This window comes from Hippopotamus amphibius, chromosome 1 (genome assembly GCF_030028045.1).
Source record: "Hippopotamus amphibius kiboko isolate mHipAmp2 chromosome 1, mHipAmp2.hap2, whole genome shotgun sequence".
NCBI lineage: Eukaryota > Metazoa > Chordata > Mammalia > Artiodactyla > Hippopotamidae > Hippopotamus > Hippopotamus amphibius.
In genome coordinates, this window is record NC_080186.1 from 161,760,835 (window position 1) to 161,786,403 (window position 25,569).

The 25,569-nt window shown below is 59.0% G+C and overlaps 1 protein-coding gene across 3 annotated transcripts in view; it reads right to left on the reverse strand.

Annotated features, from left to right (window-relative positions):
- The window catches only part of CXXC5 (CXXC finger protein 5), a 33,540-nt gene extending 8,232 nt beyond the window's left edge, over window positions 1-25,308 (reverse strand). The window contains exons 1-2 of one of the 3 annotated variants that reach the window (XM_057733656.1): window positions 24,835-25,308; window positions 24,672-24,749 (exon numbers count right to left, since the gene is read on the reverse strand). The gene's annotated coding sequence lies outside the window, so the exon portion shown is untranslated. Of the gene's footprint in view, window positions 1-1,886; window positions 1,919-24,671; window positions 24,750-24,834 lie in introns of those variants that run through there. The other 2 variants (XM_057733647.1, XM_057733665.1) reach the window with 2 other exon arrangements.
- Window positions 25,309-25,569: the final 261 nt, after the last annotated feature.

Consider the following 25,569-nt stretch of genomic DNA (forward strand, 5'->3'; position numbering starts at 1 on the left):
GGGGAAGTGGATGCAAGGTGTGGCTATGAGGTTGGCAGGCTCCCAACTGGGCGGGGCTTGAAGTCAAGGGCAGGATTTTTTTTTAACAGATTTACTGAGGTATAGTTTACATACTATAAAATTCACCCATTTCTAAGTGTATAATTCAATGATTTTTAGTCCATTTACAGAGTTGTGCAACTATCACTAATACCAGGGGCAGAGTTTGAGCAAGGCACCATCCCTCCCCTACTCCTCTGCCGGCTGGACTAGCCTCCCAGCCGTGCTGCCTGCTGAAGGAACGCTTCCTGGAAGAGGTGGCCCTTCATCAGGGCCTTCAGGACCCCAGGCGCTGACCCAGCAGAGCCTGCCATCAACCAGGCAGGCCAGGGTTGCAGACTCGCACACCCTGGCTCATAGCACTCGTCCCCACACTTCGTGCACACTCCTGACATCCCTGCTACACTCCCTCACACCCCTCCACCCACCTTGATGGGCTGATGTCCTTGGTCTCCAAAGGAGGCAAGATGGACAGACTGACTGATGGTGGGCAGGCCCGTGGTGGCGGGGAGGGCAGACTACAGGCTGCGGTGGTTGACCTGAGCTGAGCAATTGGGTGTGTGTGGGGGGGTTTCCATCTCTGATTTCCATGATTCAGCCTGGGGAGTTTCCAGAGGGAAAAAAAGCCCTACTCAGGCCCAAGGAGACACACATGGGGACACTGGCCTTGGAGGCCAGGAGTCATGCAGGCCCCGCTGGAGAGCACAGGGCACACGTCCAGCTATGGATGGACACACACGTACAAGGACACACGGACCACTGTTGGCACACAGCAGATGGCCTGGGGTGGGACGCCCTCAATACCACTAGGGTCTCCCTAGGACTAACACCCCAAGACCAACTGCCTAGGACAGAACAGGGGTGGGGCTGCGATCCTGCTTCTCTGACTCCACACCCCCTGGCCTTTTACGCCCCTCTTCTCAGGGCAGGCTCAATCCCCTCGCCTAAGGAAACGTGCTTCTGAGAAAACCCAGGGGCATACGGGAGTCTGTTCGTCCTCGCAGTGCTCACCAGGGGATCAACCCATTTCACAGACAAAAACACTGAAGCCCCGGGCAGGAGGTATGCCCTGACCTGGGGCTCTAGGGAATGAGACAGGGATCCTCCCTGTTTGGGAGCTCCTGGTTCTTAGACTAAGGTTTCCTGAAGTAGTGATGTCTGAGCTGACACTAGCCTGGGATCAGAGCCCACACACTCACTTAGGACCTCCCTTCTGGTGGGCCTCACCACAGGACGAGCCAGGGAAAGCCAGCTCAGAGATATCTGGGCCAAGGAACTGGTGGGGAGAGGGCACGTATCCATTGGACTGGCCAGGGGACGGAGTCTGCAGGTCCAGGTCTGTGGCTCCCTCCTGTTCCTTCATGTTAACTTGGTCACAGTCCCCCACACTGAGCCTCAGTTTCCATCTGTAAAATGGAGAATAATGGTTCTTGCTCCTCACCCCAAACTGCAAGAAGCCATGAGCCATGAGCCCAGAGGGGCCCATGGGGAAGGAGGTGGAGAGATACAGAAAAAAGACTCCAGATATAGCCACTCCCCTTCCTCCAAATCCCAGGAGGAAGGCCCCAGGGAACGGAACTGGCTCTTGAGGTGATATTCAGATGGGGAAACTGAGGCCTGGAGAAAAGGATTCTGAGCAGGCCGTGGTGTTGGGACCAAGCCCCAGATGCTGTGAGGCTTATCAGGGTGAGGAGCACCCTTCCTATCTCCCAGAGGACATGATAATAGACCCTAACGAGCACTCACTCTGCCAGGTATTGTGCTACGCATTTCACATGCATTTCCTCATCCCATTCTCTCTGTAACTCTGCAACTCTGTATTAGCCCCATTTACAGATGAGGCTCACCTGCCTAAGGGCACAAGGTCAATAAGGGGCAGAGTCAAGATGTGAAACCAGATCTCTCTGACTCCAGGGCCTGGCTCTCCAACACCGGCCAGGGGCTCTGAAGCACATTTTGGCTGGAGGGTGAGGTCCAGTTCCGCTCTCAGCCTAGGAGGGGAACCCTCTAGATGTCTCACAGGTCCGGGGCGGGTGGTTCTCAGGCTCCGGGCAAAACATGTTGGGATGCTGTTGCACAGAAGTCTGCAGCTGTACCCTAAGGCCCAGGAAGACAGGGGAAGGGGCTGCGGGTGGGCCGGACGGGCCAGGCTGGGCCAGCGCTCCGGGCATTCCGGCGGCCTCCGCAGGAAGCAGAATGGGACGGAAACCGGCTCCTGCCTCCTCCCCCAGAATCCTGCGGGCAGCCCAGCCGGCCTGCACAGAGGCCCTCTTTGTGCCGGCCCCAACCCGCCACCCGCGGCCGGCCCAGGGTTTTGAGTTTCCTGGGGGGTGGGGGCCCCACCGCCGCTAAACCTCCAGCTACCTCCCCCTCTCAGGGGCGGTCACAGCAGTCCGCAGCTGGAGGAGGGAGCGAGTGACGGCCAGGGCTACCCCAGAGACCTGAAGTCTGTCCACATCTCATTCCCCCAACACGTACACACCCTCATCAGGGGCTGCACGTGGGCAAGGGGACCCAGAGACAGAGCCTGAGAGGCCACCCCCCTGAGCCTGCCCTCCCTGCCAGCAGCCACCACGCCCATGCTGACCCACCTAGAACCCTCCCATCCCACTCCATTTCAGGGCTCCTGTGCCCAGACGGCTGGACATCCATGGAGGCCGGCCAGGTGGGTAGGGTGGCCCGCCTGTCAACCACCATTTCCTATTTTCCAGGGGCTCCCTGGACATGCAGAGTGCATCAAAGGGGAGCCCTCAAGGTCACGTCAGTGTTTCAAGGGACAAAAGCTCCTTGGGTATTATAACTGCTCAAGGAATACTGGGCCCCAAGGAGCAGGCTAGGATTGGAGTGTGTGTGGTGAGGAGCAGCACTAGGGACAAGTATATCTGTGTGTGTCCACCTGGGAGATGTGTCAGAAACCTGTGCACGCTGCATGCACGAGTGTGTGTGTGTGTGTATGTGTGTGTACAGTCTCAGTTGTCAGAATAGGTCTGAGCACTGATGTACACATGGGGCTTAAATACCAGTGGAGGAAGAGGTCTTTGTGTGACTGCCCTGTGTGTACAAGTGGACTGTACATCTGTGGATGTATGCATATGACCAAGTGTGTGTGTGTGTGTCCAAGAAGAGCGGTTTATAAGGTGGCTGGATGTTTGTGGGTTCTTCCGGCCTGTGAGTGTGTGTTTGTGTATGTAGGTGCGCATGTACTCACTGTGAGCTGTATCAGGGCCTCTGAAGGGTTCTGGGATGTGAGTCTGGGGCCCAACTGGCATGGGGATGGTGCAGACAGGAACTGATGCCAGGTGCTGGGGCCCCTATGGAAACAGGAAGCTGCCCACAGGTACGCCTGGGCTGTGGTAGAGTCTGGGCTCCGCCCAAGTTCAGTCTGTCCCCCTGAGAAACCAACCCAGGGTTCCACTAGCCAAGAACCTGTCCCAGCCCCGAGGGAGGCACCTGCCTTGCCGGCCGTTCAAGACCCAACAGCTCTGGCCAGCATCTACCCGCCTGCCTGGCCTGAGCATGGAAAAAACTGGAAAACAAAAGCCCCCAGACCGCAGGCCCTCCCTGCAGAGGCGTGGGGGAAGCAGGCAAGAGGAGGGAGGCTGAGGAGGAGGGAGGGAGGTGTCGCCGCAGCCCCGGAACACAAAAATAATGAGGCGAGAGGGGCCATGGGGCCGAGCCGGCTGGTTCCGGAGTCGCTATCTGACCTTGACAGATGCCACAGCTGGGCGCCTGGAGAGGAGCCGCCGCCACAGTGCTGCAGAACAACCCCCCCAACCCGCTACCTCCCCCAGGCCGGGTCGATGGAGGTTCAGGCAGGCCCCAGCCACAGGCAACCACCCCACCAGGTGAGAGCAGAGAGACCTCAGAGTGCAACCCAGTCAGGCAGTGGGGGTGGGATGCAGGGTATGGAGGCAAGAGCGTGGGGGCAGGGCCACTGCAGGGCACGGCAGGCAGCAGCAGGGTCTCCTGAGGGCACCTTGGCCCTCAGGTGTGGCTATGTGTGTGAGAAACACACAAAGTGTGCTAGTGTTCTTGTGTAGCTATGATGCTGAGGGTGTGTAGGTAAGAGAAGCAAAGTGTGAGTGTGGGTGTGACAGAGACAAAGATCATACTTGTGTGTGTGTGTCCTTGGGGTCACTGATCACTACCCTGCCCCATTCCAGAGCAACAGTTGTCCTGGCGGGAGCAAGCCATGCTGGGGTCAGTGGTGGCAGGGTGCAAAGAAAGCCACAGGCACACACCCCCCCCCCCCCGGCCCCCGCCAAGTTCTGTCACTTGCAGATGGAGGAGAGGTGCCCCTGTGGCCCACCCTGGCCTCCCCTTTCTCACACCATGGCGGTGCTCCTGGGCACAGTGATGGGCTCGGGGTCGGACACCACCGCTCTGGGGACACCAGTGAGGGGCTGGGGTATGAGCTGCAGGAGGGGATGCTGGGCTGGAGGTGGATTAGCAATTCCGAGCACTGGCTGCGTAATTAAAAAATCATTACAGCAGGCAGGCGGGCAGACCCGAGTGTGAGCTCACGCTCAGAGCGGGTGGGGACACTGCCATGGCGCTCCCCCTCCCACCACTTCCCCGAGGAAAAATCCCACCTGCTAATATAATTATGGAAAAACACAAGCACAGAAATTCGGTTTCGGCAAACAACGTGCCGGAGTGCCCAGGGCCTGCCTGGCCCTCAGCAGTGAGCAGGCTGGTCACCCGTGCCCAGAGCTCCTGGCAGTCAGGCCGGCCCTGCTGGGTCCTTACTCCAGACCCCACCCCCTCGGCAGCCCCCAAGAGAGGGGGGTGGGGGACGTGTAAAGCCCAGCTCCTCAAATTCCAAACACAAGAGAAAACTGTCCTGTCCTGATAGTTGACAAATGGGGAAACGGAGGCTAAGGAATCTGTATAAGGTTACTGTGTTTGTGGCAAAGCTGAGAGGAAGAGTCGGTCCCGCTGCATCAATGCAACACCTCAGGAACTCAATCCCATCCCCATCCCTTCCGCTGCATCCCTCCAGCCTCCCTGTCTCATCGGTCATCCCCCAGCCCCCTCCATCCCCGCTGGGATGAGCAGCGCTCTCCCTGAGACTAGGACTGTTCAAGCCAGGTACCCCAGCACCGCCCAGCGCCTACGCACACCGGGACCTCAGGGTGGGTCGCGGGGAGCCCCAGCCTCCCAGTTCAGGGACAGGGTGTCCTGGGCTCGTCTGGGTTAAGCTAGGCCAGCAGGGCTGGCTCCCGCCCCGAGGAAGGCGGCCAGCTCTGGGGCACAGGCCCCAGAACGGCAGGAACAGCCGCCATCACCTCAGGCCGGGAGCGAGCGGCGGGCGGCGCGGGGAGGGGAGCCGGGCCTAATTAGTCGGCCTGGGACCCGGGCGGGCGCCGGGGCGGCAGACGCAGCAGCCGGAGCCGCGCAGGCACGTCCACGGCCGGCCGGGTGGCGGCGGGGAGCCGAGGGGCCGTGGCGCCCTGGGACGCGGTGGGGCCGGCGGCCTGGGAAGGTCTGGGCCGAGGAGATTCCGCAGCGAACAGGCCTGCCTTCCCTCATTCCTCCGTGCCACCAGGCGCAGCAATTAGAGGCTTTCAAAGTTTGTCCTTAATTGGTTTCATTTTTGCCTCATAAATGATTCATGGCCCTGGAGGTCTGGGAGGCGGAGGGAGTGGCAGGGGAAATTTGGGGAGACTTTCGCTGGGAGCCAGGCCCCTACCTGAGGCTGCAGAGGGGGCTGCAGCCTTAGCCCAGTTGATGGCAGGTCCTGGGGAAGCCTTGGGCAGGTGGGATCCTCCAGCTAAAATAAAAACCCAGGCCCTCTCCTTGGGGCACTGACTAATTAGGAACTGCAACTTCTCTGCAGACCACAGCTCTGCATTCAGGCCCAGAGCCACCGCAGCTGCTGGGGCCCTGAGAGAGTGAATAATAATGTAATGATAACAAAATAACACTGTCAATAGTAATAATAAAGATGGTGAACACTTAAGGAGTTCTCACTAAGTTTCGGACACCCGGCTAAGAACATCTCTTTTAATCACCCACCCTACACCCCCCCAAGCACTACCAGGAAGAGGTACCAGGATCCCCATTTTACAGATAAAGAAACTGAGGCTTGGAAACATTAAGGAAAGTCTTTCCTCTGACCCTCTGATGCCAGAACTCCTCACTCCCCAAGCTCTTAGGAGCACAGGGCTCAAGGCTGGACACCGGGAACACTTCCTGCCAGGTGAGTTAGGAGCTGCAGGTCCCAAGGAAGCCTGAAGAAGACTCCAGAGGGGAGCAGTGGCCCCACACCCATCTGGGCCAGGTTAGCTCTTCCCCCACAAAGTTGTGTGACCTTGGCTGAGCAATGACCTCACAGGGCCTTAACTGGCCCATCTGTCAAATAGGAAAGCAGGAGCCCTGTGACCCCCACCCAGTGCTAACTGTGCTGGGCATGGGGTCAGCAAGATGTCACAGACCCCACCCTCAGGTAGCTCCCAGTCTAGGGGAACATGGATGGGCACACACAGAAGGGTTTAATATAGTCTGCAGAGAACACCGAGCACTCAGCCAGCCGCCTGCTGGGAGCTTCTTGGAGGTAAGGTGGGCAGAGGAAGCGTCTCCCCTTTAAGCCCTTACCCAGCCCACACAGGATGCTCAGGGAATGGGTGTGGCCCATTGAAACCCTAGGCTAGAGGTCAGACCTTAAAGAAACCCAGAATTACAGACTACATCAGAGGGATATGGGATGCAAAATGCCCAGCTCAGGCTGCCCATGCCAGTCACTTTTATTCTGAACAACTATGAGAGGTGAGGCCTACACAATGAACCGCGGGGCCCACTTGGTCCCTGGGGACACCCGGGAGGTAAGGAAATGCACTGAACAAATTCAGGAGTAGATGCTGTATGGACTGACTCCCTCTAGAGGCCCCGGGGCTCTGGGCTTCTAGTTGTTGGTTCTTGGGTGCCACAAATATCACCTCCTTGTGTCCTCCAGCTCCTGTCCCAACCACATGCACCAGATTCCCCTCCAAAAACTTGGCCTTCTCAGGCCCTGGCACCTGCACAGTTCCATTGGCTCCCTGCTCTCCCACCCATCCAGCCTCCACCAGGCAGTGAAACAGTCTGGTGCCAAAGTCAGATGCTTCAAGTGGTTCTAGCTCCCTGTGCCTCACCACAGCCCTCTGAGTGGCATATATGATCACTCCTGCTTCCCAGATGAGGAAAATGAGGCTCAGAGAAGCTAAGGGACGTACCCAAGGCCATACAGCTTAGGGCAACCCAGGCCTAAACCTCTTGAAAGCCCTGTTCCTCACTTTGCTGGCCTCCTACAGGTCATATTCCTGAACTGTCCCAGGCCTGGCCACCTCCTGCCCCAGCCCTGACACATCCCCTGTCTGGACAAAGACTGTACAGAGTCCATACTCCTCCAGACACTAGAACTTGGTCAGGCTGTTGTGGTCAGGGGCCCTGCAGGGGGTCCAGGAGATGGTAGGGGTCCCTCAGTAACCCGAGGAGCCCTAGGGTACGGGGCCTCCTGCCTCAGCCCAGCTGGGTCATCCTAAGGATTGGATGGGATGCTGGGAGAAGTCTCTATATGCACATACGGGGTACCACAAATGTCTGGGGAAGGGGAAGGAGGAGGCACAATGATTCCCGGGTGGAGGGGCTGGCCGTGTTCTCTGGCCCTCTCTTTGGGGTACAGTCAACTTCAAGGCTCCTATCACTCATACTTGCGATGGGGCTGCCTGTGGAAGTGTTCATCCTTTGGGAAGAAGCCTAACCTTTATACACCCACTACTCCATCCCGCTGGAGAATATAGCTGAATGGCCTGCGCAAGTCACACCCTCTGAGCCTCAGCTGCCTCATCTGTACAGTGGGTCCAATAATGTCCTTTGAGCTCTATGGAAAAGCCTTTGGAAATAGGTTTAGAAGTCTCCATTGACCTCTAAAGGGATTCAGAAGAACTGGACAAAGCACTCAGTGGTCTATGTTGGCTGGGGGCACTTGACACACTGGGGTCAGTGTATAGTAGAAGCTTGACAATGCTTGGTGAACATACAAACAAGTAGCTGAGTTCTCAGAATTCAGGGTTCATCTTAGCAGGTCCAGGTGACAAACCCTTCCCAGGTGTCCCCTCTGGGCCAGGACACTGGTCTGCCCAGCCAGGTCACCAGGGTCCATCTCCCCAGCCTGCCCAAGAAGCTACACGTCTCAGGCGGGTCAGCACTGACGTCAGTAGGACCGGCTGGGCGTGGAGCCTGCCACCTCCGGAACCACCAATTAATTAACTTTTTCAAATTAATTTCCCAAGCAAAATTCCATAATTACATCTGTCTCTACCAGCCTGAGCTGGGCAGGCAAGAAGACCCCGCAATAAAATGGAATATGACCATATGAGGCAGTGACCATATTAGCCCCAGGAAGAGGTCAGAGAGGCACTGGGGGTTGGGTTTCACTCTGACAGGGTGACTGTCTGGCTCCCTTACAGATGCTGAATGAGAGGGGAGGGGGCCAAGAAGCCAGAGTCCCCCAGCCAGGAGGTGGAGGGCTCAGGGACACCCATGCCTGCCCAGCTCATCCTGCTGCCCCCACCCCCCAGCCTGTGCCCCCAAACCACAGTGGGTCTTGGCAGGGCCCAGCAGCAGCACAGGCACTGAGGCTGAGGAGGCCGCGACTGCGGCGTTCTAATTTCCCAAAGGGGCTGAGATTAATTAGCTCACACACACGCGCAGAGAGGGAGAGGAGAGTGGGAGCAGGGCGGGTAGCGTCAGGCGAGGAGCTGGCTGGTGCTCCCCCAACCCGTCCGGCAAGCAGGCAGTCAGGCAGTCAGGAGGCCTTGACAGCCTGGGTGCTCTGAAGGTCAGTGGCCAAGCTGGCTGAGCCAGCAGACTGGCACTGTCTCCTTCCCAGAAGCCCTGAGACCAAGACTGGGGGTGGGGGGCAGTGACCAAGAGGACAGGTGGTGGGGGTGGAGGTGGCACCATTGATCAAATCTGTGCCAGGTGCTCTGTTCACACCATGTTGTTTTATTCTCCCAGCAACCCAAATAGGTAGGCACCATGGTCTTCCCATTTCACAGATGAGAACAGTAAGGCTGAGGGCTGAGTTAGTCATCCCAGTTGTAGACGGTGGAGGTGAGACTAAAATCCAACGTGGCCCATCTCTAGAGCCCACCTTGCTCCACCTGGATTCTGTGCTGACATAAGGCCTCAAGAAGCCCTGGGCCTGAAGGACCTGGTGACCAGCTGCAGGGCCTGTGAGGGTCTGTCTGTGACTTACCTCTGTCTCAGAGAATGTGCAGGGCAAACTCTCAGTCATTTTGCAGATGCAGAAACTGAGACCAGAAAGGGGAAGTGACTTGCCACACAGCACAGGGCCCCAAACCCAGACTTTCTGCCCCTCCATTTAAGGCCAGTACCAACTTCCAGCAACATAAACCTGACGCAGTGACCTTTAGTGAGCCCTGACCGAGGGCTACACTGTGCCTGGTGCTCTTTAGCTAACTGTCACACTGGTCGGGGTTGGGGTGGGGATGTTACTGTGGCCCCTGTGTACAGAAGAGGAAGAGATCTCCAGCTCAAGGGCACCTTCTTAACTACTCCCTCCAGGGCTCCCCAGAGAGGGGAAAGGAGTCCCCAGGAAGGTGGAGGCTGGGGACAGGAGAAGTGTGTGATGCTGACCGGGCCCCTAAGCAGCTCTCACAAGCCTAGCAACTGACCTTCCCAGAACGTGTCTGCAAGGAGATCCCTGCAACCCTAAGGAGCATCACTCTGCTCCCCGGGGCACACCCTGACTCCTACCCCACTCCCAGTGAATCATGTCCCTGCAGAAGCCAAGGGCCACAGGGCTTACCCTCCCCGGGCTTAAGGGGTGGGCAGTGCCAAGATTCTTGGGTCCAAGATAACAGGGGGCCCTAGGAGAGCCACGGGGCTGGGCACAGGGGGGCAGGGGCTGGCCCAACCAGAAACATTACTCATCGTGCGGATTACGAGATGGGGTAGGAGTCCCCCAGAAGCACAGGTTCAGGTCATGAAAGGGTCCAAGCGGGGTTTGGCGTCAGGGTTCCTCTCTCACTCTGCAGCCTCCAGCTGGGTGACCTCAGACACGTGGCATCACCGGGCTGAGCCCATTCCCTGATCTGTGAAATGCCCACCATGACAGCCCCACCCCCACCAGGGTCCTAGAGAAGATGTGAAGTTCTCACTCCAGGCCAGCACGCACAGGCGCTCAATAAATGAGAGCTGTGTTGTTTTTACTGTCACCATCAGCCAGCACAAGAATGAGTGTGAGGGACAGCTCAAGCCAGGAGTACTGGGTAATCCAGGTTGTGGCCACAGTTCTGCCACTGGGCCATATCCTTATGTCTCCGTTTCCCCATCCTCAAATACAGAATTCCCCACCCTGCCCTCCTACCTGTAGCAACACGGAGACATGAGCATGCAGTAGGGGTCTGAAGGCTACAAGGAGGGCAGCACTCAGCTGTCCTTTTCTGGCCACAGGAAAAACCCACCTCTACTTCCTGCCAACCTTTCCTCCTATCTCCCTGGCCCCCCTGCCCTGCCTGCTCTATGTCAGCATTTCTTCAAGCTCCCACAGTTCCAGTAGCCCTTCCACGTGTATACCAAGCCCTTCACCACCCTGCAAAGGCCACATGTGCCACCTGAAAGTCCCTGCTTGAGTGTAACGTGTGCCCTTGCTATCTGTTGGGGGTTAGGGGATAGAAAAAGTCTTGGAACCATGGTTGGCTCTCTCTGTTTCCACCCATACTATGAAGCCCCCAGGAATGTCTGCCCAAGGACTCCAGGTTCCTCTGCCCCGGGTCCAATCCATTCCTAACCGTCCTCCTCCCTGTGGCCCCAAGCCCAGCCTCTTCATTCCCACATCCCAGTACTCTCATCTAAGAACAGTCCTTGAGAAGACTAAATCCAAGACATTCTAATTAAGGAGTCCTTGTTGTAGGGTACCACTCCCAGAAAAATGCCAGCTTTGGTGGAGCAGACAGGTGGAGGGGAGGGCTGGACTCACCTGGAAATCCAAGTGTGACATGGTGAGAACCACACCCACCCTCTACTTCAGGTCTTGCAGTTTTAAGACACAGAGATAAGGGTCATACCCATTTTATAGGTGGCAAAAGTGAGGTCAGAGAGGTTGGCAAACTGGGCCATGATTACACAGCAGGCAGTGACCCAGCCAGGTGTGGGGCCCGGGCCTGTCCAACTCCAGAGTCAATGGCTCAGGGGATATCTAGTCCTCCTGACTGGCCACTGCTGTTTGTTTTCTTCGGGATGCCTGGGCCCCTCTCCTCTCCCTGACCACTGTCCAGGCCATTATGGGGGAGACTTATGTAGCCAAGAGGTGGGAGCCAACGTTCACCTGCCCCTTGACCCCTGCTAGGCTGTCTCAATCCTGTGGGCCCAGAATGATCTGCAGTCTGAGTGTTAGGTGACTGTCCAAAGCCCTTCATGACCATACGCCATCCGCATCAGACTCAGTTCTCTCATCTGAAAAATGATGTCTTTTTCAGTGTATGAAACACGGGTATGCCCCCAGCTCTGCTCACTCCAGGGAAGTCAGGCCCCAGCCCCAACGGGCAGCAGAAGCATAGAGGCTCTCTGAGGACATCCCTCTAACCCAGCAGTCCAGCCCTTCCTTGTACTCAGGCCAGCTCTGTACCCATTTTGCAGGCCAGGGACTAAGAACCAGGGGCTAAGTCCAAATTCTAAGTCTCAGGGTGCTGGCTGCAAGGCAGGAGGGGATGACAAGGGGCTTGGGAACCAACAGGACGGAGGAAAGAGGGGGGCCAGGGTGAGCAGGGAGGGCGAGCGGACAGACTCCTGAGGCACAGCTTACTAGATCAAGGAAGACTCATCCTTCCCTAGTCTCGGGCACCCCCAATCTCCCAAGGACCCAGCTCTCTGAGTGGGGGGAGCAGCTGGCCACTTGGCGCTCCCAGGAAAATCGATTCTCCATGGCTTTCCTTCTCCAGCCTTTCCTCTTCCTGGCTCCTCTGCATCCCTCCCCCATCGACCCCCAACTGGCTCTGCCTGGGCCAGAGTTCCCCATAGTGGAGGGCAAGTGGGTTTAAACTTCCACACCCAAGAGTTGGGCCTCCTTCCCTGAGGGGTGGGAAAACATCTCCCTTCCTGTGCCCACCTTGCAGAATTCAGCTGACTCTATGCGATTGAAGGTTGGGCCTCCTTTGTGTGAGCCTACACAGGGGCCCCAACCACCTTGTGAGCGCGTGTGTGCATACCAGGCTCTGCAGGGTCAGCGCTCCTGGCCCAACACGCCACACCATCTGGGTGTGAGCTGTGGCCGGAGGACAACAGCCTGAGCCTGTGGCGGGATGGAGCAGGCATACAACTGCCTTACTGGGGCTGTGTGTGGGGTCCCAGGGGCCCAGCACGCCCACGTGTGACTGTGTTTATCCATTCGCCCACGTGTGTGCCAGAGGCTGGGGCTGTGAGTGGGTGACAGTGAGTGTGCCTCTGGAGTGTCCACAGAGAATGTGACCGGCCCCTGCCCGTGTATGCCAGCTTTTTGTGCTGGGTCGTGTGGAACGACGTGTCCTGAGTGACTGTCTGTCCGAAGCGTGTGCCCGTGGGTGTGCCGCGTGGGGCGTGCGTGAGTATGCGCCACCCGCCAGGCCGCAGGGCCTCGTGGGGCTGCTGGGGATGGGTGACTCACGTCTCCTGAGCTCACCCCGCCGCCAGCCCGCCCAGCTCACCCTGCTCTCCTGGGCTCACGGCCGCCCGTGCAAGGTGGGGGGTGCAGGCGGAGGCGCAGGCAGACACGGCAGGGAGGCTGGCTTGATAAATAACCTGCTGCTTCCCCAGGCCTCTGAGAAGGGGCGGCTGCATTATGGGGAGAAGGGGGGAAGCAGCGGGGAGGAGCCCTGGCCCCCCAGGCTCTGGCTGCCCTGGCCCCCACAGCCCGGGCTACGGCTCCGGTTCCTGTTTCATCGAAACCTGAGCTGGGAAAAGCCTATCGGGTCATCTTGCCTGTCCCGCCGGCCGCCAGGCCCAGGCAAGCTGCCCCTCAGGGGACAAGCCCGCAGCCTGGCCGCCCAGCCAGTGGGTGGGTGGGTAGGGGGAGGATATTTCTGTCCAGACTAAATGCAGCTCTAGGCCTCTGTCTGCCCCCCCACCCCACCAACAGCTGCTCCCAGGGGCCCCCTGGCTCTGCAGGACTGACTAAATATAGTCCCTCCACCCCAGCAAACCCCCAGTGTTCACCTCTTCCCATTGACCCCACCCACATGAGGGCAGGGAGAAAGCTGGGGAGCCCACGGTGTGACCCTGGGCCCGTGCATCCCCCTCTCTGGGCTCTTAGCTATGAAACATCAAGTGTTACTCGGCTCTAGGCCCTGACCTGCCTAACAGGCACTATCAGAGAGAAGACAAAGGTGACTAAACTGGGTCTTTGTCCAGGGAGGTAGGGGCTGAGGTCCCCTCCTTCAACATGACTCCAGCCTGCTTCAGCAAAAGAATGCCTGGGGGAGCCTTCCCCAGTACCCCAAGTACCTGTAGGTTTACAAACATGGCCCCCCTCACCCTGCCTGTTCCTTGCCGAGACTGGGCACTACCAGGCTCCTCCAATCTGCCCCAGACGGACCCTGGCCAGGAAACAAGTTGTGCCAGGCTTGGGGTGGGGGAGACGCGGGAGCATGACAGCTGCTATTTCCTGGAGGCCGCAGTTGGGCACAACCCGGATTCCTGCCTGGCTCCACGCTCCACCAGACCGCCTCTCCCAGGCTCCAGCCCTCAACGGGGCACCCCTTCCCCGGCGTCGGCACCGTCATCAGCCAGGGTCCCAGTCCCACTCCTTCCTCCCACTCTACTGGTACAGGCAGGAAGAAGGTGCCGGATGCACCTTCTGGCCTGGGCTGGGGAGAACGGTGGTCTCCGCAGGCTTCAACAGGCGGGGGAGGCAGCCCCAGCTTCCCTCCTCCTGCCTGCCTGCCCACCCGGCTGCTTCCCCCAGCCCCACACGCAACAAATTCCCCACATGCCTGTCTGTCTCTGACAGCTCGCGCAAATACTTGGCTGCGCGGGCACCCGCTGTTCTGAGCCCGCTGCGCCTCCTCCCCTGCCTTCCCCGGGGGGCTCTGCAGACGCAGCCAGGGATGGGAGGGGGGGCCAGAGCCAAGAAGCTTGGTGGGCAGTAGGGGGAGTGAAGGCAAGAGAAACCAGTTGCAACTCCGAAGCACCAGCCCCGGCCCCCAGGCCTGGGGGCCCTGAGGGACCTGGGAGGCCACCGTGAGCCAGCCCTGGCCGGGAGGCAGCTGCCGACGCCCCCGCTGCCCCCCGGAACCTCCCAGGAGGACCTTCCGGAGGCCTCCCACTCGCCTCAGCCGATGCAACAGCATCTGCCACCCCCGCAGCGGCAGCTCAGGACAGGGCGGAGGGCACCGCGAGGCCCCTAGGGAAGGCTTTGAAATCTGGACTCTGGCGGGGCCCCTCCTGGCAGCCCTGGCCCCCGACCACAGGCCCAGTCCCGGAGGGTGGGGGGCTGCGTTCCAGCCCTCCTGCAGTGCGCGCGGCACACCCGCCCAGCTGCGAGGCCTGGGACGTCTCCATCAGACTGGCTGGGGGCCTTGTTTGCCCCCAACTGTCCTCCTTCCTGCTTGCCTCGCCTCCCTCCCAGGGGACCAGTGGAGGAAACACTTCCTGAGAACAGCTGGGATTTTCCGCTGGACGTTGCCTCGCTGGCCTTATCCCGCTCCCCTCCGCCACCCTCATTCCTTCTCCCAGAGTCAACCCTTCAGCCAAATCATACTCCCACCCCGCAGCCAAGGACACCCCTCCTCTCCCCACCACTCTCCCACTTGCCTCAGCATTCCCAGTACCCAGCACATATCCAGGCACAGAGCAGACAATGAATGAATGACCTCATGGAACGACACTGCTCCGTTTCACAGATGGGTATACCCAGGCCAGGAGAGAGCCCAGCAAGCTAGGCCTCCCATCCAGGGCTCTCCCTGAAGGAGACTCTGACTGCAGGGCCTTTCTCTATCATTTCCCACCTGCCACACTTTCTGCCCCAGGAACCAATTCAGCCTTCCCAGGCAACTGGAGGCATTAGGATGACTCCAAGCAGAACTTCTCAGTGCTCTGGGTCCACATGCCCAGCTGGCTATTCAGCACTACTCGCCCAACTCTCCCACAGCATATGGGTGGTCTTGAAAAGAATCCCAACTGTACTGTCTTTGTGACGCTAGACTGTGGGGTAAAGCCTCCTCTCCCCATTGCACAGATGGGGCTGCTGAGGTCCCCAGGGGAGGGGGGAGCTGCAGGCGGCCGTGAATCAGAGGGGGAGCTGGGAAGCCGCCCGGCCCTGCCGGCTGTCGCTGGAAGCAACAGCCTGCATTTCCTCCTCACACTGGTGCCTCGGGAAGCGTGGGCAGCGGGCGGGCGGGCACTGCCGTGAGGACCCCTCCTGTGCCTGCAGGCCAGCCGCCATCCCCTTGCTGCCTGATTGGATCCACACAGCCCACTCCCCACGCTGGCTGGATCTCCAAAGAGGGGTAGACCAGAGGCAGAACTGGGTTTCTGTCTAAGGTATGTACTCATGTCACTTGAGGGCACCACAGGGAAGCCCCTCCCCTCAGATACCCGATGTTCCCAGCATCAAACAAGATAGAAACATGACCACTCACGCTCCCTTCCAGCAGTAAAACCCACGGTTCTGTGATTCTAGAATCCCAATATGACTAGCATCCTGACAAAAATCCCTCAGCTCCAAGCATTCTATGATTCTAGAGTCCTGTGAATTAAAATTCGAGGCCACCCACCAAGATTAGCACTGCCTGGAAGAAAGGGGGCCAAGCCTACTCCTACCTGCTGGTATGGGCCCAACCAATTTCCTATCTAGCTTTGGGGGAGCCAGGTCAGGCAGGAGAGGGGCTGGGCTCTCCCATCAGGGTCAACAGGACCTGGGCATGAGGGTGTGGGGTGGGGGTTATGGGCCTGGGGATAGAGCTAGTCTAGTCCTGGAGGACAGGCCACCACCTCGTGGCACACACAGCCACTGACACTAGTTTTCAGGAAGCCCAGCCCTCGCCAGAGCAAAAGTGGGTAGGTAGGGGTTTGTAAGCCTGCACCCCCAGCCTGTAGCTCGGAAGGAGGACGGGCGTCAGGTCAGGGCTGCTCTCCCTGCTTCTCAGGTTCCAAGCCAAGCTCCACGCTTCATCTTCCTGTCTTCACCCCCCACTGCTTCCTCCTCTCCACAGTCCCCTCACCTCTCAGGCTCCCAGGCCAGCCCCAGCCCAGGCCGGCTGGCAGCCAGCCAGAGCAAGGTTCCCAAGCCCATTTGACAGATGGAAAAATTGAGGTCCAGGGAGAAGAAGAGATGCCCTGCCCCAAGGGCTCAGCCCTAGCAGCCTGCTGGTCTTTGGCTGCATCGCTCAGCCCTGCCCCACCACCTCGCTTCCCAGAATCTTCTACAGGGCCACAGACCAGTCTGATCACCATCATAATCACATCCCCCATCCTGGTGTCCCCTGAGAGCACTCAATTCCACAGCCAATCACCTGGTCATTCATTAATTCATTCTTTCATTCATCCAACTAGCCAATCAGCCCATCTTCCACCAAATGCCAGGCCCGTTGCCAGGGGTCTGGAGGGGCCTCAAGAAGGAAAGAGAGCAAGGCCTGTATTCAGCAGGCATTTATAGAGTGCCTGCTGTGTGCCAGGCAGTGTGGACCACCACACACAGACCAACCCTGGCTGTCCTCGTGGTGTTCACAGCCAGTCCAGGGTTCTGCCAGGACTCAATCCCACCTGTCAGCGGCAAGTCCTGAGGCAAATCACAAACTCTCCAGCCTCAGTTTCCTCATCTGTATATGGGGATGCTAACAATACCCAAATCACCGGCCTACTGTGAGGATTAAAGGAAGCAAAGGCTAGAAAGCTGTTCACAGTCACTGCCCCCAACAAGGGCTTAGGATGGGTTAACCCTTGTCACGACCATTGTTACGACCTATTATGATTATTATAGTAATAACTGGGGGGCAGCAATTGATTAGAGCAGCAGCTAAAGCTCTTCAAACACTTAGCTGGTGCCAGACATTGGGGGTACAGGAAGGAATCACTGCCACATCCCACTGCAAGGCTGGCAAGGAGCAGGCTCAGTAACTCCCGTAAGCATCTGATGAATGTGGGACTCAATCACAAGAGGCATGCCCTGCCTCCAAGGAGGGCACACTTCCACCTGCGTTCACGTGTGCTGCACATGTATGTTCAAGCACTTCGCTAGGAACATGTGTCTATGTGGGAAACCTGGGAGGTCCGGCAGGCTACGTGGGACGTGGGGTAGCCGTGAACGGGATGCAGCGGCTGACACCGGCTCAGGCCCCCCACCCCACCCCACCCTGCCCCTGTCAGTGATCACAGCAGAGCAGAGGGGACTGTGGCAAGCGCAAGGACCAGGCCTGGTGGGGAAAGGCCCGGAAAGATGCTTTGCATAGTTCTGGCCACCAGATTACAGTCCTAGACTAGGCTCCTAGGTGGGGGTGTGGGGGCTGCCCGGTGCTATCCCACACAAATCAGGCCCCAGCGCCCGCACTTCATGCCTGTCCTGGTATGGACACGCACGCTCCTGCTGGCAGACGGGGCAAGTCCAAGGAGGTCAGGGGAGGTCACAGGGGAGGGAGGGAACCGTGGGCCCAAGGGCCACGTGGGGTCTGCTGGACAGGGGAGGGTGGGTACAGGGCTCCCCCGGGGCCACCGGGCAGGCCTGGCTCTGCCCTGCTGGGGCCAGCAGCTGGAGGGAAGTAAATATAGCGCGGGGCGTCCCGGCCACATTCCTGGGAGGCCAGCACTGCCTGCCTGCCCGCTGCTCTAGGCAGAGCACAGCAGCCAGGGCCCAGAACCGCCACTGCCCTCTTCCCAAACAAACAGAAAAATAAATAAAACCAGCTCTCACGGCCAGCACAGCTTGGGGGGAGGGGGCAGGAAGGGGTGGACCGGAGGGGGGGGGGCAGACAGGCGCACCAGTTGCCGCGGTTTCTGTTCTGCTGGGAAGGAGGAGGCCAACAAAAGAGGAAAATGGAGGGAAAGGGCAGAGAGATAGCTGGAGATGTGAGAGAAGGGGAGAGAACGTGCAGGAGAGACGGAGGGTGTGACAGGCAGAGGTGTGGGGGAAGCAGGTCAGGAGCGACAGGGATGGTGTCTGGGCTGGCTGGAGGGAAGCGAAGGCAGCCTCGGGGGTCAGTAATTCAGGGATGCCCGGGGCGGGCAGCAGGCAGACAAAGGGGGCCTGTGGGCTGGGGCAGGGGCTGGATCCAAAGGCCATGAAATATTAAAGACCCTAGGCCAATGAGTGACAGAGGTCATGGAAATAAGTGGACTAGCCAGGGAGACACAGGGACCCTGAAGCAGACACCCCCACCTCACCAAACCCGTGCCTGTGCCCCTCCACCACCTCCTGAGCACAGCCAGTCTCCCACAGCTCTCCTCCTGCTGCGGCTGCTTTCTGTCTTTCCATCCAGACGAAGGATAGGCTGAGGGTGGGAGGGGCCACAGGGATTAGTGATGGCAGGGGACCTCTGCGGTTCCCTCTTCCCTCTGGCTGATCTGTGTGCAGCCGGCCTTCCAGAGCTGCCAGCCACCCTAGTAAGAAGGCCAGGAGGCCTGTCAGCACAGCCGCTGCCACAGGCGCCTCCTGGGGAAGGAGGGGGTAGACAGCCAGCTTCCCCTTTACAGAAAAAAAATCAGCCAAGCCACCACTTTCCACAGAGACCAGCGGGAGGGAACGCCATGCCTCACAGCTCAGCTGAGCCAGCGAGTAAACGGCCGAACAAGCCAGCAGGTCAGCCCCCAGTCCTCCTATCCCACCCAGGCCCCCTTATCAGCCTCATGACCTTGGCCAGTCCCCTTGTCCCTGAGCCTGTGTCTTCACCAGCCCCACCCCATCCAAGGCTTGGTGTAAGGAAAGAAATAAGAGGACAAGTAATACCTTGAAAACCTGCAGGGACAGCTGGGCCAAGCATCTGCATGCAGATAATCCTGTGAGGTCAGGCCCATTATCAGTCCCATTTTACAGATGTGGAAGAGAAACCCAGAGAAGCAAAGTGATGTACCCAAGGTCACCTGGTAATTAGCAGAATGGAGACAGAAATGCTAACTATGAGCCACGTGTTCTTTTCTTCCTTTTCACTGGGGGATATGAAGTCCCCATCACCATAAAAAACCAGCTTTTAGTGACTGCTGACTGTGGGTTAGCGACTGGGGTTGGGCACTGCACAGCCATCCCTGTGTCCATCTGAAAACAGCCTTGTGAGGCAGGCACTCTTATTATCCCATTTCAAGAATAAGGAAACTGAGGAGCATAGAAAGAACACATACGGACCAAAGGTCATCTATCCAGCTAGGCAGTGACATGGCCAGGATCTGGAGCCAGGTCTGACTCCTGCACCAGGGGTCAAATTCACTTGTCTGGGTGAGGTCAAGACAGGACCCAGTAGAGGGGAGCTCAGTGATCCTACTGGTGACTGCAATAGCCACCAGGAAAAGGTCAAAAACAAGGTCACAACTGCTATGCCAGGGGGTGGTCAGCAACTGCTCTGGTAACAGGACATGGGCAGAGCCTGTGGGGACCGAGAGCGAGGGCACTGCCTAGGGGCTTGGCCAGAGTGACCTGTCTGGTCTACCCTGAGCCCCTTCCCCCAGCATGAGGATTCTGAGGACTGGTCGAAAAAGGGTCAGCAAAGCTCAGTTCTGTTGGCCCCCCAGGGCTGCAACCAGCACCCCAGGGCCAGTGTACCAGGAGCTAATCACCCCCCACCTCCAGAGCCCCCAGTGCTGGCGGAAGAGGGGGCAAGATCCCCTCCCTCCCTCTCAGGCCCTGTGAGCCCAGAGGGAAGCCAGCATCAGAGGCAGGAAATGAAGAAGAATTCGCGATCTAATTGAGCTGGCGGGGGATTAGGCGGCAGAATGCAATTACGGGGGCTGGAGCAGGGCCAGGGGCACTGACACCCCGAGATGTGGCCTGGCCCGGTGACTGGGCCTAGCCAGTCTTTGGCCAGAGACACCCTATGGGTGTGTGGGGGGGGGCCCAGGTAGGCAAAGATTGGGGCCAGACTACTCTTCAGCACACACAGGACTGCAGGGTTCCAGCTCCATGAAACACCCAGAAGCAAGAAGTTTTCCTGCGAATTCTCCCCCAGGGAACAGCCCTGTGGACTCTCCCACGGGGAGATATGAACACACGCTCTCACAGGCTCCACTCGTGCATGTGCACACGTGTCCGTGCTCCCAGAGAAGCCCCACAGATCCATGTTCACTTGCACGGGGACAGACTCCCAACGTGCAGACACACAGCAATAGCCCTTTACTGCCAATGGCTCCACCAAAGGGGGGAAAAACACAAAACAAAACAAAAAAATACACCCATGACCTTAAAATCCTTTTATTCCCATAATCACAGGCTGCCATCGCCGTGGATACGCGCTGTCACCCCGGCCCCAGCCTGGCTCCCTGCATGGCTTCCAAAACTCCCAGCAGGCAGGCAGACGGGGAGGCTGCCCAGTTACTGCCAGGGAGGGCAAGGGAGGGGAAGGACCCGGTGGGAGAGGTTCAACACTACACACACACTCACACACACAGGGCCTCAACCAGTGAGGGGAAGACTCAGAACAACAGACCGGCAGAGATACAGAAAGAGAAAGGAACATAGACACCAGTCACCAAAGACAGACACAGACCATTGTCAGCACAGCTCGGATATGCCCAGTCCTAGAGTCGTACACACTTTCTCAATTCAGATACACCACTCGGGGAGTGAGACACTCCCAAATTTACAAGCATATACAAACACACAGATATATACAAATCATGAACACACCCCCTCCAAAATTCTAAGCAAACACAACTCAGAATATACACATTCTTGGATTTACAGGGACAAATCCAACTTTCAGATATGGACTCTCAGATTCACAAACACACAGGTATATATGTGATGCAGGCACAAACAACTCCTAGATCCATAGACACATGTCCTGATTCACAAATATACACATGCTCAAACTCCTACACCCCAAGATAGACACACATTCGACATACAGAGCCACAGATACACACGTCTTGAGTTATTAGCACACACCCCACTTAGATTCCCACATCCCATACTAACAGACTAGACCCACACAGCCTCATCCAACAGCTGACACTGCCTTTGGCTTTAGGGGGCAGGTGGAATGGTTGGAGATTCCTGGGTCTCTGAGGGGGCAGTCCTTTCTCATTGCCCGCAGCCTGGGAGGTGGGCTCAGAGTTGGGGGGAATAAAGGGGGAGGTAAGAGAAAGCAAAAAAAACTTGAGTGGGATATTCTTGTTGGGCAGTAGCGCGTGAGTAACTGGGGAGGCTTTTTGTGGTCTGGTGAGTTCCAGCTATGAGTGAGAGTTTAACTATTAATACACTTAATCAAGGCTACTTCACACACACACACACACACACACACGCACACACATACAACCACACACACAGGCTAGGATGGGACCAGGTGCTGGGGAGTAAGAGAGGGAGAGCCCCAGAAAAAAAAATGGGAAAGCCCCATTCAGGGCCCCAGGGGATAGAGAAAGAGGGTGGAGTTTCTACCCTGGGCATGCCTCCAGAGCAGGGGCAGAGTCAGTGATTCATTTCTGCACCCCCAAAAGGGTGGGGCTTGACACATAGTAGGTGCTAAGTAAATACACACTGGGCCAATGAATGAATAAGTGAATTATATATAAAGAGTAGGCAATAATAATAATAGTAATAATAAGTGAGCCCCGCCCCATCCTTGGCCAATCAAGGCATGCTTCTGAACACCATGCTTGGGGAGCTAGTTCTGACTTCATGGTCACCCTACAAGACAGGAGCTCTAAGAGAGTATGCCTGGGTCTGGCTCTTCAGTATCCTACCATCCCTCCATCCTATCCTGCACCCTGGAAAGTCAGCTGACCTCAGCCCAGCCTACAACCCTCCCTCCCAGAGAGACCCCCATCTCCATTCCACTTTCCCATAAATAACTAAGTGAGGTCCTAAAGAAGGTGGGGTATTTAATTCCCAGAGACTTGATCTTTTATCCAGATGCAATCCTGCCCCCACACTCCTATGAGCCTCAGCTTCACATTTGCCAAAATGGGTAGAAGGTAGGCAAAAAGCTGGAAACAGGCAGCAAGAGTTGGTGGTCACAATAGGAACCCACAACCCAAACACAGGCTTAAGCGGCCCTGGGTCCTGGATGCCGAATCCTCCCCTCCCCTTCCCTTCCCCCACCCAGCCCAGCCCTGCCGGGTGGACATTCCAGGCCTCACGTGATAAAGACGAGGCCGCAGGCCCACGGGTAAGTCAACAGGCTCTGTCGGGGGAGAGATAGGAGGCCCCGGCCAGGGTCACCTGCTGAGCCGGGAAAACAGCCGGGCCCAAATACACACATAAATAAGGCGCCAACGGACAGCAAGTCAGCCAAGGGTCTGTCTTCTGCAGAGAAACCTCTGCCCCCACCTTGAAAAGGGAGGTGGCAAGGGAGAGGGAGGTGCAAGGCTAGCTGTTGCTTTCCTGGGAGAACCCCAGGTCCTGCCAGGATTGGAGGCGGGTGTGTGGGAGCAGTGGGCTTCTACCAAGACCCCCAGGGCTGACTGAGAACTCTGAGGCCAGCCTCCCTCAGCTGTTCCCACCCCTTCGCAGGGCAAAAATCACCCCCTCTCCCTCCTCCCCAAGGAGAGAGGACAATTTCCGTTCTGCGAAGGGGGTGACAGCTGCAGAGCGGGCCACTACCCGCCCCCCCCGCCCCCCTCCCAGCTCTTGCTTGAGTCTCGTCCAGGGAAACTGCTAAATCAACACTACGCAGTAGTAGGTAGCGCTGGCCTCAGTCTCCCCACATCGTTCTCAAAAAGAGGTTTGGGAGGAGGCTTCGGGTCTCAGTTCCTGGGTTTCCTACGACGGTTGGCACCCACGGTACGGGGGTCTTTGGGGAGGGGGATCAGGGCCAGCTTAGGCCAGCACGCCCCCTAAAAACGTCTAATTTAAATGCTCTCGGTGGCAGGGACAGCCATGCCCCGCCCCCACCCCGCCCCCGCGGGCCGGGGCAGCTGAGGTGGCGCCGGGCGTTCAAATAGCGCTCCAAACAAGTCCGCAGCGACCGCGCACGCAGCCCCCGCCAGGCGGCCCCAGCGGAAAACTTGAAAGGGACTCTGTTTGCCGGCCGCCCTGGGGCGGCTCCGGCGGGGGCGAGGGCCGAACGAATGTACACGCCCCCTCCCCAGCGCTTCCTGCGCAAACGCGGGGAGGCTGGGGCGGGGGGGCCGGGCCCACCGCAAAACCTAGGACTCCGAACGGCGCCCGCGGCGCAGGGAAAGGCGGAGGTCGGGAGGGTGGCTCGCCAGAACACCCCCTTCAGCCCCTTCCATGCGAAGACGCGACTCTCAGACCACCCAGGGTCCAGGGGGCAGAGTAGGGCGCGGCTGCCAACCCCTCAGACCCCCGTCGCAGGAGACAAGAAGAGGGAGCAAGTCTCCACAGAGGAGTCCCTACAGAACCCCCCAAATCATCTGGTTCCTCCTTGCAGCCCGTGGCACCAGCCCAACTCCGCGCACCCCTTCCGACTCCTGAAGGGAGGGGGGGACCAAAAAGCGATCTTGCTCCCTCATTGGGCGCTTCAGCTCTTCTGACAGGTCCCGTAGGCGGCCCCCCATTTAAAAACTGGGGTCACTCACTTTCTGTCGATCCTACAAATAAACAAAGCCAGGCGCTCCCCGCCGGAAAGCAGCCCATTACAGGCAAGGACAAATTCCCCCAGCAAGAAAATTAACACATTCTTCTCGCGGCGGTTCGGCCCCGCGCTCTGGGGAAGCAGAGAGGAGGGGGGCTCGGGGCCAAACTTCATGGGTAAATTTGGGGCCAGAGCAGCGAAGCGGGAGCCTGGGACACTCGCCTCCTACAGCTCCGCAGCTAGAGGAACACCCCCATTCTCCCTCCCTGCCTTGGCATGCTGCTTGGCCACGCGGGGCTCGGGAGACGGCGTGAAAGACTCGCTAAGGCTAGGGAGGAAGGGAGAGAGAGGCGGCGGGGAGCAGTGGTGGTCGGGGGTGATACTTTGACGGGGGGTAAAAAAAAAAGGTCAAACTTGATCAGCCCGCCGGGCACCCCGCGGACAGCGGGGGCGAGGAGCCGGAGGGGAAATGTAGAAGTGGCCACGGCCCCTTCCAAGTGGAGGGAGAGACTCAGCCAAGCGTCGTCCAGGGCATTAAGAGCGGTAATGCCCCCAAAACACAGGGCTGCGAATGGGGTCTGCTGCGGGGAGTGCGCGCCGGAGATCTCCAATCAGCCGCCCCCGCAGGCGGAGCTCCCGCCCAACGCCGAGAGGTGAGGACATGGGCTCCCGCCGCCCCTGTGCCCTCAAGCTCGAGTACTTGGGGAGGGGACGGAACCCCGCAGGGAGAGCCCTGGCCCCAATCCATGGCGCCCAAGCCGCTGTCCCCGACCCCTAAAACCCCTCTTTTTGTCTGAACTCAGTGATCTGCGACCGAGCTGACTGCGGCTTGGGGAGGCTTGAGTATAGAAGAGGCCACCAAGCCATCACCGGAGCTAGGGCTCCCAGCCTCCAGGGCTCCGAGGCTCAGACTACGGGCCCCCCCCGCCACACCCAAACACGGACCCCTCTTTTCCCGTCCCTGGCTCTCCGCACCTGAACTTCGGGGGAGCCCGCGCCGCCAAACTTTCCGCAGACTTGCAGCGAACTCCGGCCCCGGCCGCGCACCGGGCCCTGGGGGAGGAGAGGGAGGTAGGCGGGGAAGGGGAGGGGGCCGGCCTCCGGGGGGGTCGGGGGAGGGCCGTGGCCCGACACCTACCGGCTCTCAGAGTCGTCCAAGCCGCCACTGTCGCCGCCGCCGCCGCGAGGCCGAGGGGGAGGGGCGGGGCGGAGAGCTGCGCTCCGCTCTGGGCACCGCCGCCGCGGTGCGCTCCGCTCCAGCCGCGCCGTCCGCCGTGCCCGGGTCCGGAGCCGGAGTCACGCCGCCGCGGCTGGCCGGAGGCGGGGAGGGGGGGGGAGCCTGCAGCACCTGCCCCTCCTCCCCCTCCCCGCGGCCCAAATTAAAAAACAACAAAAAGCAACTAATCACCCCCGAGCGTAGCGCTGAGCGGCTGGCGGAGGGCGCAGCGTGAGGCGCCCGGACTCAGCAGGCTGCGCGCATGGCTAGGCGCGGGGCTGGGCAGGGCTGGGACGCGGGGCCCGGCTTCGGGGAACAGGGTTCGGCCGCTCTTCTCTCTCGGCTCGGGCGCCTGCTCTCGCCGCCGCCGCCTCTGCTGCCGCCTCTACATCCCCGCTCAGGCTCCGCCGCCTCTGCTGCCGCCGCCGCCGCCGCGCGCCCGCCCGGGCAGGAGCTCTGAACGCTGCCCGGGGGCTGCCGGCAAAACCCGGACCGGACTCAACGCTCCCTCCTCCTCCCCCCAACCTCGGCTCCCCTCCTCCCCCCCCCTCCCCGGCTCCCCTCCCTCTTCCCTCCGCCTCCCTCCCAACGCAGCTCTGGCCACTTGGACGCCGCAGGCTCTGAGGCCGGAGCCGCAGCCACTGCGCCTCAAGCTCC